General features: G+C 45.7%; 1 pseudogene across 1 annotated transcript; it reads left to right on the top strand.

Moving 5' to 3' along the window:
* The first annotated feature begins 1,462 nt into the window (after window positions 1–1,462).
* LOC311245303 (NLR family CARD domain-containing protein 3-like) lies at window positions 1,463–21,025 on the top strand (annotated as a pseudogene). Its single transcript has 5 exons — window positions 1,463–2,389; window positions 2,862–3,559; window positions 7,518–7,691; window positions 10,279–10,457; window positions 20,848–21,025. The product of its transcript is annotated as an NLR family CARD domain-containing protein 3-like (transcript).
* Window positions 21,026–21,734: the final 709 nt, after the last annotated feature.

Genomic DNA, 21,734 nt, shown 5'->3' with positions numbered 1-21,734 from the left:
GTAGTTTCTTTTTTTATTCGAAAGCCCTGCGTCTCTTCTCTCAAAAGACTACACTCAGGGTGCTCAAGGCGTGCGCTGGACAACTGGCGGCACCATTCCAGCACATTTTCAACCTCTCCCTGAGGCTGGAGAGGGTGCCCCATCTATGGAAAACCTCCTGCATTGTCCCAGTGCCCAAAAAGGGGTGCCCAAGTGCCCTCAATGACTACAGGCCGGTTGCTCTGACGTCACACGTCCTGCACCTCAAGCCCCTGGTGAGTGACTCCCTGGACCCCCTGCAGTTTGCTTACCAGGCAAACATTGGTGTGGAGGACGCCATCACCTACATGCTCCACAGGGCCTATACACACAACTGGAGAGGCCACGCAGCTCAGTGAGGATCATGTTCTTCGTCTTCTCCACCGCATTTAATACCATCAAGCCACTGCGGCTAGAGGAGAAGCTCACTGGGATGCAGCTGGACCGGGGAATGGTGGCCTGGATCACCGACTACCTCACCAGCAGACCTCAGTACGTGAGACTTCAGGGCAGCCAATCAGAGGTGCTGGTGAGCAACACCGGCGCTCCCCAGGGTACCGTGCTGTCTTTTTGTTTACCCTCTACACCTCCGACTTCCGCTACAACACAAGAACGTGCCACCTGCAGAAGCTCTCCGATGACTCCTCCATCGTCAGCTACATTGTGGATGATGATGAGGCTGAATACAGGGCTCTGGTGGAGAGCTTCGTAGAGTGGTCGGACAGTAACCAGCTCGGCAAGACAAAGGAGCTGGTGGTGGACTACCGGAGAGGCAGGAAGGGTCCCCCTTCTCCCATAATCCTCAGAGGGGAGGAGGTAGAGATGGTGGAGTCCTACAAGTTCCTTGGAGTTCACCTGAACAAAAAACTGGACTGGTCGGACAACACTGAGGCCCTCTACAGGAAGGGACAGAGTAGGCTGTTCTTCCTGAGGAGACTCAGGTCGTTCGATGTGTGCAACCGACTGCTGCTATCTTTCTACCAGTCGGTTGTAGCCAGCGTCCTCTTTTTTGCTTGATTGATTGATTGAAAATGTTATTAACAGATTGCAGAATGGGTACAATACAGTACTTCATCTGTCCAAGGTGTAAAGAGAGACCCAGAACACAACCTCTGGCACAAAGTAAGAGAACAATTCTACCTCAAATAAGTAGCTTGAATCAATAATGTAAAATAGACAATAATGCAAAATATAAATGATTAACAGTGTGTATCTTATGTACATTATGTATGTAGTGAAGCACTATAGTGTAAAGCGAAATAATAATATTATTTAACATACATTACCAAACATCATTTTCCCTTCCAGGTGACAGTGGCTTTCAGCTGAGACCACTTGAGAATAATAAAAGCACTTTAAAAAGGAGGTTTGAGTGTCTGAACGAGGACGTCATGAGAGCGGGGGGGGCGATGAGACCCTGGGGTGGAGTGAAGGGGTTAAATGCATGCATGAGGTTTGGCAGCTCGAGGTTGCATCCAGGATACAAACCTCCACTGACCCGCCCACCGACTGCAATGATATCTTCAACCCCCAGCCGGGCCGAGAGACACCCGTCAGAACAGTTATGACCGTGGGCATCGCAGGCATCGGAAAAACAGTGGCCGTGCACAAGTTCATCTTAGACTGGGCTGAAGACGGCAAATCACAAGGTGGACATCACATTTGTGCTTTCATTTCGTGGACTGAATTTGATTGTGGGCGCTCTTCACAGTCTTCTCAGTCTTCTCCGTGTCTTCCACCCAGAAGTGCACATTGACGGTGCAGATGAACTTGCTGCCTGCAAGGTTCTGTTTGTCTTTGATGGCCTGGATGAGAGCAGACTTGCGTTGGATTTCCAGCACAAGGAGAAGGTTACCGACGTCGCCCAGGTGTCGTCGGTGGATGTCCTGCTGACGAACCTCATCAAGGGGAATCTGCTTCCCTCGGCTCTCCTCTGGATAACGTCCAGGCCTGCTGCTGCCCACCAGATCCCCCCTCAGTGTGTGGACAGGGTTACAGAGATACGAGGGTTCAATGACCAACAGAAGGAGGAGTGCTTCAGGAAGAGCTTCAGCGATGATGACGACAAGCTGGCCAGCAGAGTCATCTCACACATCAAAACATCAAGGAGCCTCCACATCATGTGCCACATGCCAGTCTTCTGTTGGATCACTGCCACAGTCCTTCAGCAATTGTTGAGTACAGATGATAGAGAAGAGATGCCCAAGACTCTGACTGAGATGTATTCCCACTTCCTGCTTGTTCAGATGAATATGAAGAACCAGAAGTATCCTCCAGATCAGCAAGCGTTTCACAAGGAAGTTCTTCTGAAGCTGGGGAATCTGGCGTTTGAGCTTCTGGAGAAGGGTAACCTGATGTTCTACCGAGAAGATATATATATATTTTTTTAACTACTTTTTCTCACCATTTTTCTATTTTTCTCCCGTCCCCAATTTCGTATTGTCCAATTCTACCCTCCCCTGTCTCGAACGTTGTTAGGCCATGCCTCCCACAAGCCGGCTGCAATGTGGACGAAGCCTTACATCACGTGTCCCCTCCGGTACTCGAGGAGGCAGCCGTCGCATCTTTTCACCTGCACAGCGCGATCTCTCAGCGTCAGGGGTCTGCGTGGGAGGGACACGCCGCCCTCGTCGCTTCCTGATTCTACTGCGCAGGCGCACCAACCGACCTGTAGGAGTCGCTGTCCACAACGTCCGATCCCCACCCACCAGCTTCCCACCCCCTAATACTGCCAATTGTATTAGTATGAACGACCAGCCAAGCTGGTAGCAACGCCGAGAGCTAGGCTCGAACCCAGCATCTCCTGCGTTGGTGGCGAGCGCCTTGCCCACTGCGCCACCTAGCCGCCCCTACCGAGAAGATCTTGAAGAGTGTGGACTGGAAGTCCAAGACGCCGCTGTCTTCTCAGGCATGTGCACAGATATCTTCAAAGAGGAGTCTGTGATATTACAGAGAAAGGTCTACTGCTTTGTGTATCTGAGCATTCAAGAGTTCCTCTCCGATGTCTACGTGTACCATTGTTACTCACCGAACAACATGGATGCACTGAAGAACCTGGTCAGAAGAAAAAGAAAGTCCAGAGGATCTACGGAGCTGCATGGGCTACTGAAGAGTGCAGTGGGGAAAGAGCTGGAGAGTACGAACGGACACCTGGACCTCTTCGTATGCTTCCTTCACGGCCTTTCTCTGGAATCCAACCAGAGGCTGTTGGGAGGCCTCCTGCCTCAAATGGAGAACAGTCCTGACAGCAAGGAGGAAATCATTCAATCTCTGAAGGAAATGCAAAAGGAGAACGTCTCCCCAGAGAGATGCATCAATATCCTCCACTGTTGATGAATGACAATTCTGTACTAACGGAAATTCAAGCTTACTTGTCCGAGAAGATGCCCATAGTCCTCAGCTCTGCCCACTGCTCAGCCCTGGCTTACATGTTCCAGATTTCAGAGGAGGTTCTGGATGAGTTTGACCTGAAGAAATACAATACAGCTGATGAGGGTTGCAGGAGACTGGTTTGAGCTGTAAGGTACTGCAGAAAGGCTCTGTGAGTATTCATACAAATATTGCAGATGTCTTTATAAAAGCCCGAAAATAGACCTTATTGCTTTTCAACTTATGAGTTCAAAACATACAATTGACACCAAATGAATGTGATCAACACATAGCACCACATGAAATATGGAACAAAAGGAGTTCTGTTATTGTTTTCAGCTTTTCCCCATGTTGCACCTATATGTAGTTTCCACGCACGCATGCACACACTGAATCCTTGTTTTATAGATGATCTCAGTTCAGAGATCAGTCAGAGCTGATCTCAGTTGGTATCGTTAGATGTGAAAAGTCCTACATGGAGACATGAATATTCATATTAATAAGGCTATTGAGCAACCTACTAGACAGCTTCAAGCTCACACAACATGTAAATGAACCCACTCATTTACATTTACATTTACATTTAGTCATTTAGCTGACGCTTTTATCCAAAGCGACTTACAAGTTCTGTGCGACAAGACAGCAAGAAGGGTATAACTCTATCAGCTGAGTAACAATGTTCATCAAAGTGTTGCGTGTTACAGTGTAGGTTAGTTTATTAGGACAAGTGCATGACATTAAGGTTAGTTGGGGTTAGATTTTTTTATTTTATTTTTTTATCATTTCAGATAATGGTTGAAGAAGTGAGTCTTTAGTCGACGGCGAAAGATTGGACGGGATTCGGCTGTCCTAACTGGGATGGGTAGTTCATTCCACCATTGTGGGGCAAGGACTGAGAATAGGCGGCTTCTCTTTGATGACCCTCCGGGAGCTTGGATAGGAGTAGATCTGAGGCGGCCAGAAGATGCAGAGCGTAGGGGTCTTGAGGGTGTGTAGTTAGAGACCATTGACCGGAGGTAGGCGGGAGCGGTTCCCTTTGCCGCACGGTATGCTAGGTCGAGGGCCTTGAAGCGGATACGTGCAGCAATGGGGAGCCAGTGCAGGTCCCTAAGAAGTGGGGTGACATGGGCCGACTTCGGTAGGTTTGAGATCAGGCGGGCCGCTGCGTTTTGAATGAGTTGAAGAGGCTTGGTGGCAGTGGCCGGGAGGCCAGCTAGCAGTGCGTTGCAGTAGTCGAGGCGGGAGATGACTGTTGATTGGACGAGGAGTTGGGTGGCTTCTTTTGTCAGGAAGGGGCGTATCCTTCTGACGTTGCTCAGGAGGAATCTGCAGGTTCTGGTTGTCGCTGCGATGTGAGCAGAGAAGTTCAGCTGGTCGTCGAGGACAACACCAAGGTTCTTGGCGGTCGGCGACGCGGTCACAGCTGCATTCTCGACTGTGATGGAGAGGTCGGTCAGGGGGGAGGATTTGGCCGGCAGGTGGAGCAATTCTGTTTTGCTTAGGTTCAGTTTGAGGTGGTTGGTCGTCATCCAGGCGGAGATGTCGGACAGACAGGCCGAGATCCGCTCAGAGACGTGGATATCTGAGGGAGGGAAGGAGAGGAAGAGTTGAGTATCATCGGCATAACAATGATATGAGAAGCCATGAGACGTGATAATGTTACCCAGTGATTTAGTGTAGAGGGAGAAGAGAAGGGGTCCTAGGACCGAGCCCTGGGGGACACCCGTCCGGAGGGGGCGGGTGGCCGACAGAGTCCCTCTCCATGACACTTGGTTAACTCCATTAACATGGTAACACTATACGACAATGTTGAACATTGATAAGGTCTCAGTAATCGAATTACCTGTATCTGACCATCACTGTGTATCTTTGGATGCTAACCTAATCCTACCAAGGACCAAAACAGAGACGGTAGTCAGACGAAGGGTACTAGATAGCACCGGACATCCTCCCATTCCTAACTGCAACCATCAACTCCTCACTCAACTCGGGGGTGGTCCCCACCTCCCTAAAACAAGCCAGAGTCACGCCCCTCATAAAAAAACCAACCCTGAACCCCACCGTCATAGCCAACTATCGCCCTGTCTCTCTTCTCTCCTTCCTTTCTAAAACACTTGAACGTGCTGTATCCAACCAACTTACTGCTTATCTCTTACAGAATGACCTCCTAGACCCCAATCAGTCTGGCTTCCGGACTGGCCACTCCACAGAAACGGCCCTCATTGCGGTCACAGAGGCACTTCACTTAGCAAAAGCGAAAGGCCTCTCCTCTGTCCTGATTCTCCTAGATCTATCTGCAGCCTTCGACACAGTCAACCATCAGATCCTCCTCGCGGCCCTCGCAGGAATGGGAGTGGCTGGATCTGCGCTGACATGGCTGACATCATACCTCAATGACCGCTCCTACCAAGTGTCATGGAGAGGGACTCTGTCGGCCACCCGCCCCCTCCGGACGGGTGTCCCCCAGGGCTCGGTCCTAGGACCCCTTCTCTTCTCCCTCTACACTAAATCACTGGGTAACATTATCACATCTCATGGCTTCTCATATCATTGTTATGCCGATGATACTCAACTCTTCCTCTCCTTCCCTCCCTCAGATATCCACGTCTCTGAGCGGATCTCGGCCTGTCTGTCCGACATCTCCGCCTGGATGACGACCAACCACCTCAAACTGAACCTAAGCAAAACAGAATTGCTCCACCTGCCGGCCAAATCCTCCCCCCTGACCGACCTCTCCATCACAGTCGAGAATGCAGCTGTGACCGCGTCGCCGACCGCCAAGAACCTTGGTGTTGTCCTCGACGACCAGTTGAACTTCTCTGCTCACATCGCAGCGACAACCAGAACCTGCAGATTCCTCCTGAGCAACGTCAGAAGGATACGCCCCTTCCTGACAAAAGAAGCCACCCAACTCCTCGTCCAATCAACAGTCATCTCCCGCCTCGACTACTGCAACGCACTGCTAGCTGGCCTCCCGGCCACTGCCACCAAGCCTCTTCAACTCATTCAAAATGCAGCGGCCCGCCTGATCTCAAACCTACCGAAGTCAGCCCATGTCACCCCACTTCTTAGGGACCTGCACTGGCTCCCCATTGCTGCACGTATCCGCTTCAAGGCCCTCGACCTAGCATACCGTGCGGCAAAGGGAACCGCTCCCGCCTACCTCCGGTCAATGGTCTCTAACTACACACCCTCAAGACCCCTACGCTCTGCGTCTTCTGGCCGCCTCAGATCTACTCCTATCCAAGCTCCCGGAGGGTCATCAAAGAGAAGCCGCCTATTCTCAGTCCTTGCCCCACAATGGTGGAATGAACTACCCATCCCAGTTAGGACAGCCGAATCCCGTCCAATCTTTCGCCGTCGACTAAAGACTCACTTCTTCAACCATTATCTGAAATGATAAAAAAAAAAAAAAAAAAAAAAAAAAAAAAAAAAATCTAACCCCGACTAACCTTAATGTCATGCACTTGTCCTAATAAACTAACCTACACTGTAACACGCAACACTTTGATGAACATTGTTACTCAGCTGATAGAGTTATACCCTTCTTGCTGTCTTGTCGCACAGAACTTGTAAGTCGCTTTGGATAAAAGCGTCAGCTAAATGACTAAATGTAAATGTAAATGTAGATGACATGGAAGAGGAAAAGTTCTCTAATATCATGAGACGATCTAAACCATCCATCTTGGACTGTTCTTTAAACTGCATGGTTTAAAGTCTCACACTGTATCATTTACACTGGATGCTGTCGCTTCACTGAAGGTCAGAAAGAAGTCAACTGACGACATCTCCCCAGTGTTCGTCGGACTAAGATAATCTGTAGAGCTGTTGAACGAAAAGCGAAGAAAACTAAGCTCACAGATCACTGCGATATAAAGAAACCATGACACTATATATATATATACTGTATATATATACTATACATTCGTCCTATGAGCTTTGTCTCTGACACATGGCCAACCTTTTTTATTACATGAAGTGTGCCTTTAGTTAGCTGTGACGTCTGTTAAGTAGAGTTTAGCCATGTCTATATCACAGCATCATGTCTGTAATGGTATGTATTACTGTAGAGTTTAGCCATGTCTATATCACAGCATCATGTCTGTAATAGTATGTATTTGTTTTAACAGACTCACTGGATGTGAACTCACTCAAACATCCTGTGAGGTGGTGGCCTCAGCTCTTAGCTCTAACCCCTCACATCTAAAGGAACTGGACCTGAGTGGAAATGACCTGCAGGATTCAGGAGTGAAGCTGCTCTCTGCTGGACTGGGGAATCCTAACTGTAGACTAGAGAAGCTGAGGTAAGTGACTGGGGAATCCTAACTGTAAACTAGGGAAGCTGAGGTAAGTGACTGGGGAATCCTAACTGTAAACTAGGGAAGCTGAGGTAAGTGACTGGGGAATCCTAACTGTAAACTAGGGAAGCTGAGGTAAGTGACTGGGGAATCCTAACTGTAAACTAGGGAAGCTGAGGTAAGTGAAGCTGCTCTCTGCTGGACTGGGGAATGCTAACTGTAAACTAGGGAAGCTGAGGTAAGTGACTGGGGAATCCTAACTGTAAACTAGGGAAGCTGAGGTAAGTGACTGGGGAATCCTAACTGTAAACTAGAGAAGCTGAGGTAAGTGACTGGGGAATCCTAACTGTAAACTAGAGAAGCTGAGGTAAGTGACTGGGGAATCCTAACTGTAAACTAGGGAAGCTGAGGTAAGTGAAGCTGCTCTCTGCTGGACTGGGGAATCCTAACTGTAAACTAGGGAAGCTGAGGTAAGTGAAGCTGCTCTCTGCTGGACTGGGGAATCCTAACTGTAAACTAGGGAAGCTGAGGTAAGTGACTGGGGAATCCTAACTGTAAACTAGGGAAGCTGAGGTAAGTGACTGGGGAATCCTAACTGTAAACTATGGAAGCTGAGGTAAGTGACTGGGGAATCCTAACTGTAAACTAGATAAGCTGAGGTAAGTGACTGGGGAATCCTAACTGTAAACTAGGGAAGCTGAGGTAAGTGAAGCTGCTCTCTGCTGGACTGGGGAATCCTAACTGTAAACTAGGGAAGCTGAGGTAAGTGACTGGGGAATCCTAACTGTAAACTAGGGAAGCTGAGGTAAGTGACTGGGGAATCCTAACTGTAAACTATGGAAGCTGAGGTAAGTGACTGGGGAATCCTAACTGTAAACTAGATAAGCTGAGGTAAGTGACTGGGGAATCCTAACTGTAAACTAGAGAAGCTGAGGTAAGTGAAGCTGCTCTCTGCTGGACTGGGGAATCCTAACTGTAAACTAGGGAAGCTGAGGTAAGTGACTGGGGAATCCTAACTGTAAACTAGGGAAGCTGAGGTAAGTGACTGGGGAATCCTAACTGTAAACTAGGGAAGCTGAGGTAAGTGACTGGGGAATCCTAACTGTAAACTATGGAAGCTGAGGTAAGTGACTGGGGAATCCTAACTGTAAACTATGGAAGCTGAGGTAAGTGACTGGGGAATCCTAACTGTAAACTAGAGAAGCTGAGGTAAGTGAAGCTGCTCTCTGCTGGACTGGGGAATCCTAACTGTAAACTAGGGAAGCTGAGGTAAGTGACTGGGGAATCCTAACTGTAAACTAGGGAAGCTGAGGTAAGTGACTGGGGAATCCTAACTGTAAACTAGGGAAGCTGAGGTAAGTGACTGGGGAATCCTAACTGTAAACTAGGGAAGCTGAGGTAAGTGACTGGGGAATCCTAACTGTAAACTAGGGAAGCTGAGGTAAGTGACTGGGGAATCCTAACTGTAAACTAGGGAAGCTGAGGTACAGTAAGTGAATCTGCTCTCTGCTGGACTGGGGAATCCTAACTGTAAACTAGGGAAGCTGAGGTAAGTGAATCTGCTCTCTGCTGGACTGGGGAATCCTAACTGTAAACTAGGGAAGCTGAGGTAAGTGACTGGGGAATCCTAACTGTAAACTAGGGAAGCTGAGGTAAGTGACTGGGGAATCCTAACTGTAAACTAGGGAAGCTGAGGTAAGTGAATCTGCTCTCTGCTGGACTGGGGAATCCTAACTGTAAACTAGGGAAGCTGATGTAAGTGACTGGGGAATCCTAACTGTAAACTAGGGAAGCTGAGGTAAGTGACTGGGGAATCCTAACTGTAAACTAGGGAAGCTGAGGTAAGTGAATCTGCTCTCTGCTGGACTGGGGAATCCTAACTGTAAACTAGAGAAGCTGAGGTAAGTGACTGGGGAATCCTAACTGTAAACTATGGAAGCTGAGGTAAGTGATTTTGGTGTAAAGTCATTTTATAAGCTATTATTTGTTGGGTAGATTACATGATATACTTTATTTGTTGGGTAGATTACATGATGTACTTTCCTTTGTAACAACAGGTTTACTGGATGTAAACTCACTCAAGCATCTTCATCTCAGCTCTCATCTCAAACCCTTTGAAAGGGGGACCGTATTCACAAACAGTTTTAACTTAAGAGTACTTGATTAAAGTGCACAGAGCAACTCTGTAGCCAGTTATTTTAGTGAAGATGTGACCCGGGTGCTCCGTGTGACACTGTCTTTCAGTCACGGTTGATGGATGATTGGATGATTGGATGCCTGACAAATGCCTTTTTTCTAATTTATTTTAGTTAGATTAATCATGTTTTTATGCAAGAAACATTCACATCTCTTCTGATAATGGAACCTTTATAGTCTACTCCTGTACCTATAGGGGAGAGTGGGGCACAACCTAACACTTTAAAAAAATATATTTTAGTTAGATTAATCATGTTTTTATGCAAGAAACATTCACATCTATTCTCAAAATGAACACTTGAACTTTGTAGCACCTTGTACAATTCCACCAAAGGTGGTGGGAGTGAAACAGGCGGTAACAGAGGTTTAGTTGTTTATAATGATGAATTATGTGCAGGCTGTCAGGCTGTCGGATCACAGAGGAAGGCTGTGGGTCTTTGGCCTCAGCTCTGAGCTTCAACCCCTCTCACCTGAGAGAGTTGTACCTGAGTGACAATGACCTGTCCTACAGGATTCAGGAGTGAAGCTGCTCTCGGCTGGTCTCAGTAGTACAAACTGTCAACTGGAGATACTGAGGTTAGTATTTTTGTGTGTTTTAAGATCTTCTGACCGCCAGTTTTACAGAAACACATCATATATATATTATCAGAGTATGAACTCTGAACATCCTAATGACACTTGCCTGGCTAAGCCCAGTTGGGAATGAATGATAAATAAAAAGAGGTGAATTTGATAAAGGTACAGGACTAAAATCACTTCTACAATATGAAATGGTTCTGTTGGGAAGTGGATTCAAAGTCCTGAACATGATGCAGAAGGTGACTTTTTTTTTAACCATTTCAGCGCCAAAAACGAGTTAACTCGTTATAGCCCGCCAATCGAATTCTGCCGACAATGAGTAAACTCGTTATTGGATCGTTATTTCTTTTATTCGCTATTTCCATTCATAATTCATCCTGCTATGCTGTGGGAATGTTTGGCACTCTGTCTGAGATAACAACGGCCCGATACCGCCACCTGGTGGTATGCGGCCGATGTTGCACTTACTTTCTGAAGGAAGCTTGACTCTGTGCGTCAGTGAATGTCTTCCGGGCGGAGTTATCTTGTAACATGTATCAAAATACACACTTGATTGCATTGAATCGCCTTCGGGACGCCAGAATCATTATGCTTTTGGGGCTTATGGCGTCGGCCAAATGGACATACGATCAAGCAGATGGCAATCAAATAATTGGAATATTCTTTTTGCAGTCTCATTGGCCAGAGGTAAGAGCAATCGAACGTTCATTTCAGCTTGATTGTCCATTGCCATCGCTCTGATCAACGTATGCTGTTGTACTAACGAATGCTGTTATTGACAATCAATTAATCATAAACGACCCCCCCCCCCCCTTTCCTGCATGCATGATGGAACATAATATATACCGATCATAATGCATTTGAATTTTTTATTGTAGCGTGTATAGGGACGAAATGCCAATGTATTAAGTATAATATGCGTTGCAGCCTATTACTAGCGTTCCAGGAATTATCCTAGACCACTCTAAAACTATACTTATATTCACCATGGTATAAAACAACAATGTATGGATGGAAAGCATATTACTTTTCCACATCTTGAACGATAGATACCCGATGTCAAATGGGCCATAGTATTGCATATATAGCTATAATATTTAAATAGTTATAGCCCTGCAAACAAGGTGAGCGACTCCCACCGTTTACAGTGATGGCGTCAGCTGCTAAGGATGCGTCTATTGCGTGGCAGTCATTGTGTTCAGCTTTAGCAGCAAGTTTTGTAAATACCATCACAGAGCCAATCACAGACCTGCAGCTACTTTGTAAATACCATCACAGTCAATCACAGACCTGCAGCTACTTTGTAAATACCATCACAGAGCCAATCACAGACCTGCAGCTACTTTGTAAATACCATCACAGAGCCAATCACAGACCTGCAGCTACTTTGTAAATACCATCACAGAGCCAATCACAGACCTGCAGCTACTTTGTATATACCATCACAGAGCCAATCACATATCTGCAGCTACTTTGTAAATACCATCACAGAGCCAATCACAGATTTGCAGCTACTTTGTAAATACCATCACAGAGCCAATCACAGACCTGCAGCTACTTTGTAAATACCATCACAGTCAATCACCGACCTTCAGCTACTTTGTAAATACCATCACAGAGCCAATCACAGACCTGCAGCTACTTTGTAAATACCATCACAGAGCCAATCACAGATCTGCAGCTACTTTGTAAATACCATCACAGAGCCAATCACAGACCTGCAGCTACTTTGTAAATACCATCACAGAGCCAATCACAGATCTGCAGCTACTCTGGAATACAGCTGCATCTCAATAAATTACAATAATGAGGAAATATATTGGTTGCCTCCATGTCACACTGCATTGATTCATGCGAAAGGAGCCCCGACCAAGTATTGAGTGCATATGCTTTCCAGTAGGCCGACATTTCTGTAATATATATAGATTTTTTTTATTGGTCTTATGTAATTTTAACATTTTCTCAGGTACTGAATTTGGGGTTTTCATTAGCTGTAAGCCATAATCATCAAATTCATCAAAATTGAAAGCAATAAAGGCTTGAAATATTTCACTCCGTGTGATAATGAATCTATATAATATATGATTTTCACTTTTTGAATTGAATTACAGAAATAAATGAACTTATCCTCGATTGGTGTGTGTGAGAGTCCTTTAGGGTTGCAGTCTCATGCTGATGCTGAGGTGTTTGTTCAGTGTCTTCTTGAAGGCCTGAACACTACAGATCTGAGGTGTTGGTTCAGTCTCTTCTTGAAGGCCTGAACACTACAGCTCTGAGGTGTTGGTTCAGTCTCTTCTTGAAAGCCTGAACACTACAGATCTGAGGTGTTGGTTCAGTCTCTTCTTGAAGGCCTGAACACTACAGATCTGAGGTGTTGGTTCAGTCTCTTCTTGAAGGCCTGAACACTACAGATCTGAGGTGTTGGTTCAGTGTCTTCTTGAAGGCCTGAACACTACAGATCTGAGGTGTTGGTTCAGTCTCTTCTTGAAGGCCTGAACACTACAGATCTGAGGTGTTGGTTCAGTCTCTTCTTTGAACACTACTTAGAAATAGAATAGATAGAATAGAAATACTTTATTCATCCCGAGGAAAATTTGGCACTACAAATCGCTCACAGTAAACAGTAAACATTTGGGTAGACAAAAACAAAAGTCACAAATAAGAATAAAAATAAGCCTAATGTAGCAGCCTGAAAATATTGTTTATTATTCAGAACTGCTGACTTGTGTTTTATATCCCCTTTGTACACAAAGACATCATTGATATTCCCACGAGCAATGATATGAGTTTCTCTTCCTTCTATCGACTGAAGTATGGACCATACACAGTATCGCTGGACCATAATCAACATCCTTCCCTGTGTGACTAGTAGGCGGGACCAGCAGGGGGCGGTGTCTGACAGAGTGTTGGGGAGGGATGGAACGTGATATATGGGAGCGGAAGACGGAAAGAGAACCTCTTCGGCAGTGAACTTGAACACGAACAGTCGCAACGGACGGGGGCTCTGGAGAGCCCTGTTGCAGAAGTTATGTTGGAGGGCCCCGTGGGATAGCGACGGGTGATAGGAAGTACTTGCTAGTGGACACGATATCCTAGCAGTACCAGCGATAGTGTGTGAGCGAACAGTGCAGAGCCAGGCACTAACAATCGGGTTATAATAGTTACTGTGTGCGGTATAAGTAACGTGCGGCTAACAATGTATCAAAGTCCTTAACAATCGAGTTATAGTAGTTACTGTGTGCGGTATAGAGTGCGAGCCCCGAGACGCGCATGGGCCAACAACCGGTCTGCTCCGGCTGCCTTCAATCAGTCTGCTCCGGCTGCCTGCAATCAGTCTGCCCCGGGTACCTGCGACCAGATCTGCACCCGGCTGCCTGCAGCCTACGGGAGTTCGTCCCGTCCAGCAGGGGTCGTCATCACTCAGCACACGCTCTCAGCCGGCGCTGCCTCTCTGCCCCAGCTCCGCCTGCTAGCATCCTCACCAAGAGCGTTCGACGCCATCTTGCTTTCCGGACAACAGTGGCGCGGCGAGGCAGCCATTTTGGATGAGTACAAATGGGCATTGATGCTCCCGAGTTATTATACAGTATACAGTGTGGTGCAGCCTGCGGGCGAAAGTAACGTTGCTACTACCATTCCATAGGGGTACCCCAAACAATACATGCCGGCATTAAGATAGGACTTTACTGGTATTTTGTGGGCCCACTCTTTTGCTTTCTGTTTATTTCTTTTGAGTGTGATACCGTGTTGGTGTAATAATATTTTCCCATTCAGTGAACCCTTCTATTCCTCCCCTATGTCCTCCCTTCTTTCCCCATATTACGGAGTACTAGAGCAGTATATGTAAACCCTTAGGGAAGGTATTGATACTGTGTCTAGCCCAGACGTGGGCAGCACTTAGTCTGGGTACAACGAGAGCACTTGGTGCCTAGGGCGTAATTACATAATTATCAGACTGTAACTATTGTGTAACAATAACCATGGTGCAATAATCACCAGACGTAGCTATTGTGTAACTAGGACAATGATGCAATAATAATCAGACTGAATGGGAGCACGGTGTGTGTGTCTTTTATTGAGCCTAATCTTAACTCTTTTGGTGTGGGTAACGTTAATATAATTAACCCTTTCCTATTCCACAGTTCCCTCTTCATTGTAAGGTTTCTAGGGTCATTGGGGGAGGGTACTGCTTGCGGGGGGAACTCAGAGTATTTAATTACAATTCAGTCACGAGGTGTGGGAGGGTTTAAGGAGCAACTGGGGGGAGTGGGAGCGTGTTGGGGAGTACTGCTGACCGCCCTGCTGCAGGGAAGGAAGACCAGAGTACCAGACCAGGTTGGTAAATCCCGGGCCCCATCCACTCACACTACCAGCCTCCAGTCGACGCCCCAGGCCCAAAGACGAGGGTGCAGTCAGACAGAGTTCTACTGTGTCCAGCTACCTTGTGACTGCCAGCAACCGTTCCCACGAAGCAGGGATAATCCACCCTGCTACACTAAGAATAGAATATGGTCCGGGATATACATTTCCTATGTTACATTATTTTTTTTATTTTTTTATTGATCTTTTTCCCCCTCCATTTTCCTCCGATTTTCTCCCATCCCAATGTTAGTCGTTATGCCAATTCCCAATCCCCTTCCTGGTCGCTGCGCACTTACCCCCCACAGTCGGTCTGGGAGAGTGGAGGCTACCACGTGCTTCCTCCGACACATGTCCAGCCAATCAACCGCTTCTTTTTCACCTGGCAGCGCGAATTCTCACTGAGAGGGCGTAGCGTGTGGAAGGATCACACTATCCTACTCAGGTCCTATCCGCGCTTAGCAGGCGCCCCGACCGAACTGTAGGAGTCGCTGTTTACAACGACCCGGACCCACCCCGCCAGCTTCTCCCACCCTCTAATACTGCCAATTGTATTAGTGTGAACGGCCAGCCAAGCTGGTGACAACCCCGGAGCTGTGAGCTGGATTCGAACAGGCGAATCCAGCCGCTCCGGGGTTTGGTGACGAACGCAATCTCCGTTACGCCACCTGACCGCCCTTCCTATGTTACATTCTAATATAAAATATACAGTAAAAATATACAGAAATATACAGTAAGTGTAAAATTGTCCAGGAAGATAGTACTGTCACCCTATGCTCAGTGATGCACTGAGGCACAGTGATGCATTATAAAGTCTGATGGCTGTCGGAATGAAGGACTTCCTGTGCTACATCTTGGGAGTCTTAGTCTAGCACTGAACGTGCTCCTTCTGTCAGCCAAGTCTGTGTATAGTGGGTGGGAGGGGTTGTCCCTGATGGCATGGAGCTTAGCAAGGCTCCTCCTCTCCGCCACCGCGAGAGTCCAGCTCCACCCCAACCACGCTACTGGCCTTTCTGACCAGCTTATCCAGCCTGTTTACGTCCCCTGCTCTCAGTCCGCTGCCCCAGCAGGTCACAGCATACAAGAAGGCACCCGCCACCACCGACTCGTAGAACATCCTTGTACAGACGTTGAGCGATCTCAGCCTTCTGAGGAAGTAGAGTCGGCTCTGGCCCTTCTTGTAGAGTGCCTCTGCGTGTTGTAATCCTCAACTGTGTCCACATCGACTCCCCTGATGGAAACGGGGGTCACAGGTGTACTACTCCTCCCCAGATCCACAACCAGTTCCATGGTCTTCGTCACATTTAGCTGCAGGTGGTTTTTATCGCACCATGTGACTCATCACCATCCTTAACCCATTCGAGGCCAAACCCGAGATAAGTCGGGTTAACTCACCATGCTCTGGGTGCCAAACCTGAGAAATCTCGGGTTTTAATCGATATTTCTTTTATTCGCTATATCCATTCATTTTTCATCCATCTAGCCTGACGTTATCATTGGGAATGGGTCTGAGCTCGCAAAGGGCAAATACTGCCGCGTATCATCTCCCGGATGGTATTGCACATCATTGGAATCCCTCTGGCTGGGGTTGTGCATAAAAAAAAAGGTCCAGTCCAGGTTTTCCTTCTCGGGCATGCAGTATCGTTATAACACATTGACTGGGAACACTCTGAGCAGCGTGGATTATGTGTTTTGGATATATAACGTTGGATCAATAAACGCGATCAATATTTGGAATGGCGATCAGGAATTGGATTAATCTTTTTGCAGGACATCAGATGTGAGGTAAGGACTCTATGTTACCAATCTTGGGTTAATCAGATGTTTCTTTCACAGCGATCACAACGTGTCTGTGTGTGTGCGTGCCATTGGCGCCGACCAAGGCACGGATAATCGATTTTTCAGCCCGCTTCTGTATCGCGCATGAGGACACATATAATATCGATAATCTATCGTTTATTTGAAAACGATTCATAAATCAAGTGACAAATGGCACGATTTCTAACTAAATACATTGAAGCTCGATTTGCTGGAGTTTATTGAGATGAGACAGAACGCTCTAGAAATGTATTGATATTCATCACGGTATAATACGGAAATGTATGTATGAAAAAATTATCTGTTTCGTGCATGTTGACTGGAAGCAACTCATTGACGATCACCGTGTTATTTAGATCTATTGCTATTTATATATATATATTTATATATATATTTATTTTTTAATTATCTTTTTCCCCCTTCTTTTTTCGTTTTTCTCCCATCCCAATGTTAGTCGTTATGCCAATTCCCAATCCCCTTCCTGGTCGTTGCGCACTCTACCCCCTACCGTCGGTCTGGGAGGGCGGAGACTATCACATGCTTCCTCCGACACATGTGTAGCCAGCCCACCGCTTTTCACCTGGCAGCGCAGACTCTCACTGGGAGAGTGTAACGTGTGGAAGGTCACACTACCTCTCCCAGATCCTTCCCTTGCTGTGCAGGCGCCCCGACCGAACTGTAGGAGTCGCTGTTTACAACGACCAGGATCCACCCACACCGGCTTCCCACCCGCTAACACTGCCAATTGTGTTAGTATGGACGGTCTGCCAAGCCGGAGGCACCACAGCCGGATTCGATCCCACTGGCTCTGTGGTGGTAGACAGACGCTTAGTCCGCTGCGCTACCCGGCCGCCCGCATATTTGATATATTTTAAGCACTCGCAAATAAGTCATATCCTACATTGGATAAAGCACTGGCGCTAAAGGGTCACAGAGCCCTCTGCTGTTGGCGCCGGAAGTGTTAATACATCCCACTATCGCAGTCATCAGAACTTCTAAAGGTGGCAGGAGTCAGGACTCTGACCGATAGTGGAAGTCGTTGGTGTAGACCAGTGATTCCCAACCTGGGGTCCGCGGACCCATGGGGGTCCGCCAGGGGGCGCAGGGGGTCCGCCAGACCACTGATGATTTGAGGTCCTTTTTTTTTTTTTTTTTTTTTAACTTTTTTTTTTTATCATCAGAAGCATGAATAGTCTCTCCACTACAATAAAAAAATAAAGATAAATAAATAAACATCTAGACATGATTTTTGAATGTTAACAGTAGGCTACCGGGTAGCCGCTAAAACGCGAATCAGTTGACTGTATCACTTTCTGTAGCTAGCCTAGCACGCTAGTTAACTTTCTCGGCTCGTCTGCAGTCAGCCGCCAGAGGCGAAAATGTGTGACAAACGAAAAGGAGATGATGGCAGCTCATCTGCAAAAAAAGTTAGGACCTACAGCAATCGCGAAAATTACATCACCATGGGCTTCACTGAGGGACCAGACAAACGACCTGAGTGTGTGATTTGTGGAGAAAAGTTGGCAAACTCGAGCCTGAAGCCCAGCAAGCTGAAGAGACATCAGGCGTCTAAGCACCCAGAAACCGTTGGGAAGGATCCAGACTTTTTTCGGAGGAAAGAACAGTCTCTCAAGGCGAACAAGCCTGTTGATGTTAGAGTAGCGTGGAGCAGGGGTGGCAGTGATTTACAGAAGGCTACCGAAGCCTCCTTTGAGTGTTCGCTTTTAATTGCAAAAGCAAAGAAACCGCACAATATTGGCGAGCAGCTCATCAAACCAGCCTGCATCAAAATGGTTTAGAAACTGTGCGGCCCACAGGTGGCGGATAAACTAAAATCAGTACCACTCTCGAACAATGTAGTGAAATACCGAATTGATAAGATGTCAAGTGATTGCGAGCAGCAGCTGTCAGAAAAGCTTAGAAAGGGTCCATTTGCCATACAACTTGATGAAACTACAACTGTCGCAGACGAGGCTGTGCTCATCGTTTATGTGCAATATATTGAAAATGAGGATCTGAAGCAGGACATTCTCATGTCAGTCAACCTTACTACCACCACTCGAGGTGAGGATATTTTTACTGCAGTGGATTCTTACTTCATTCAACATAAATGCAAACCGTTCACCATTAGGGCCTGATTTGAGAGGATGAATACAGGATTTGAATATTGGCCAAACATTTTGAAATGCATATGGTGCAAGATGAGATTTGTTGATTGAAGGCACAAGTTAAAGAAGCATAGTGGGTCTAATTGTGATGCATATGCCTGTGTATAAGCAGTTTGTTATTAAAATGACAAAAAAAAGGTATTAAACCCAGCTAGGACAGATTCTCTCTGCTACTGATTGGAATTTCCTGTCTCATATTTAGTTTAATTTGTTGCATTGATTTGTTCCATAAATGCAAACCGTTCACCATTAGGGCCTGATTTGAGAGGATGAATACAGCATTTGAATATTGGCCAAACATTTTGAAATGCATATGGTGCAAGATGAGATTTGTTGATTGAAGGCACAAGTCAAAGAAGCATAGTGGGTCTCATTGTGATGCATATGCCTGTGTATAAGCAGTTTGTTATTAAAATGAAAAAAAAAAGTATTTTATGGTATCTTATTAGGAGGGGGTCCGCGAATTTCATCAGAGATGTTTGGGGGTCCCTGGGGGAAAAAGGTTGGGAACCACTGGTGTAGACGGTGAAGAGGAAGGGCGAGAGGACCGCTGTGTCAAACCTGTTGTAAAACAGGTTTAGTTTACTTGATCTGATGTGTCTTCTTGAAGGCCTGAACACTATACTTGATCTAATGGGTTTGGGTCAGTTCAGGCTGGATATCTGACTTCATTGCTTTGGTTCAGGTTAAGTTTGTGTTAAAATAGTACAGTTGAAAGATAGTCTTTCTTTGAAGCTGTCCTTTACACAAAGCCATGTAAAAAGACTGTCTATTATAGATATATATTCTCAATTTCTGATTTGATATGTCTATGTCTAACTAACATAGACATGTATGTAAGAGACACAAAGGAGTGACTGGTTGTCTTGTTTTTTTTATTTTTTTTTTATTTGCATTTGTATTTTTTTATTTTTGGGAGGGGGGAGGGTATATATATTTTTTGTCGTCGTGATGTCTTGATTTTCTCTGTCCTGTCTGCTTTGTTTGTATCTGTTAAAACATTGAATAAAAATAATATCAAGAAAGATAGTCTTTAGTTTAAAGGTGCTATAGATGACATTCGGCCACTAGATTTATCGAATCAGGTGCTTTCCACATTAATGGGAAGTAGGGAGGGGACTGCATTAATATAGCGCTTTTATCCAAAGTGCTTTAAAATGTATGCCTCACATTCACCCATTCACACACCGACATGCAAGGTGCCAACCTGCTCATCGGGAGCGCCTGAGCTGGAATCGAACCAGGAACCTTCCGATTACCAGGGCACAGGAGTTCAAAACATTGAATCCATATTGATTGATTGATTGATTGAACATTTTTATTAACATATTGCAGAATGGGTACAGTACAGTACAGCTCAATACACACAATTGTTAAGGGGATGCAGACCAGAGAAAGGCTTTCGTCTTGTTTACATCAGGGTCCCCCATTTTCAATTCATAATGAGTTAAAATGAATGAATACAAATCTGATCCATTCAGATAGGGATTGCAAGTTTTGAATTCCTGGGCCCAGATGATCACTCTACCTCCTGAGCTACTGTCGCCCCATGTAAACAACAAACATTAATTTTGGACTCGCAAACATTTTTAAATTGATATATTAATGAATCAATAAAAAAAATTAATTATTCTACATAAAACGTTATCCATAGCACCTTTAATTAAATGATGTGCTTGGTGTGAAGCTATAACACAGAATCATGTTTCATAAAAGTCTACTGTTGTTTCTTTTGACCACTAGGTGGCAGCATTGTGTTTATAATGATGAACTGTGCAGGTTGTCATAGTTTCATTTGACCACTAGGTGGAAGCATTGTGTTTATAATGACGAACTGTGCAGGTTGTCATGGTCGTTTATTTTGACCACTAGGTGGTAGCATTGTGTTTATAATGACGAACTGTGCAGGTTGTCATGATCGTTTATTTTGACCACTAGGTGGCAGCATTGTGTTTATAATGATGAACTGTGCAGGTTGTCATGATCGTTTCTTTTGGCCACTAGGTGGCATCATTGTATTTATAATGATGAACTGTCTGCAGGTTGTCAGGCTGTATGATCACAGAGGAGGGATGTGCTTCTCTGGCATCGGCTCTGAGCTCCAACCCCTCTAACCTGAGAGAGTTGGACCTGAGCTACAATCACCCAGGAGACTCAGGAGAGAAGCTTCTCTCTGCTGGCCTGAAGGATTCACACTGGAGACTGGAGAAACTCAAGTAAGGACAATGATGTTATGCTTTGTTATTTGAATCATCAGGTAAAATCTTAGACATTTGTATTGTTATCTGACAGAGGTGGTTTGGAGTAGAAACATCTGCTGGCCTTGGTTTTGGTGGTGGAAGTGGAGTAGAAATAAATCATGTGGGATTGAATGAAAATACAAAGATAATTTGCTGTGAAAAATACAAATAATGAATTAAGATAAAATAATAAACAAACAAAACAGTCTCTTGTCTGAAAAGGAATAGGAATAAGCAATATGCATTCAACAAGCAATATGCATTCAATCTCCCTGATGACATCACTGGTGGCCATATTCAAACTCTGTACTCAGAGTTTCTGCTATGTACTGATACTCTGTCTCAATAACTGTCAAACTAAATAAATGTGTGCAAAACTGTTTAAAGTTTTTGTATGTGTGTAAGATTATGTGCAACATAAATCAGACACCAACATCAGCTTTATTAGCTCACTGTAGCTGCATGAGTTAGTGACCAGTCAGACACCAACATCAGCTTTATTAGCTCACTGTAGCTGCATGAATTAGTGACCAGTCCTCCTCAGGGATCCATATTCACCAGGGCCCGGTTGTTCAAAAGTAATCCGATTGGATTTCGGATAAAATCTTGAAAATGGGTTGGATTCTGAAATCTGATTGGATTACATAATCCAATCTAGATTTTGATCCGGACCAAACCTTCAGTATGCG

The sequence above is a fragment of the Notolepis coatsorum genome, assembly GCF_963971535.1.
Source record: "Notolepis coatsorum genome assembly, chromosome: 18".
Taxonomy (NCBI): domain Eukaryota; kingdom Metazoa; phylum Chordata; class Actinopteri; order Aulopiformes; family Paralepididae; genus Notolepis; species Notolepis coatsorum.
The sequence above is the reverse complement of the archived record's forward strand: the minus strand, read 5'-3'. Positions and strand labels throughout refer to the sequence as shown.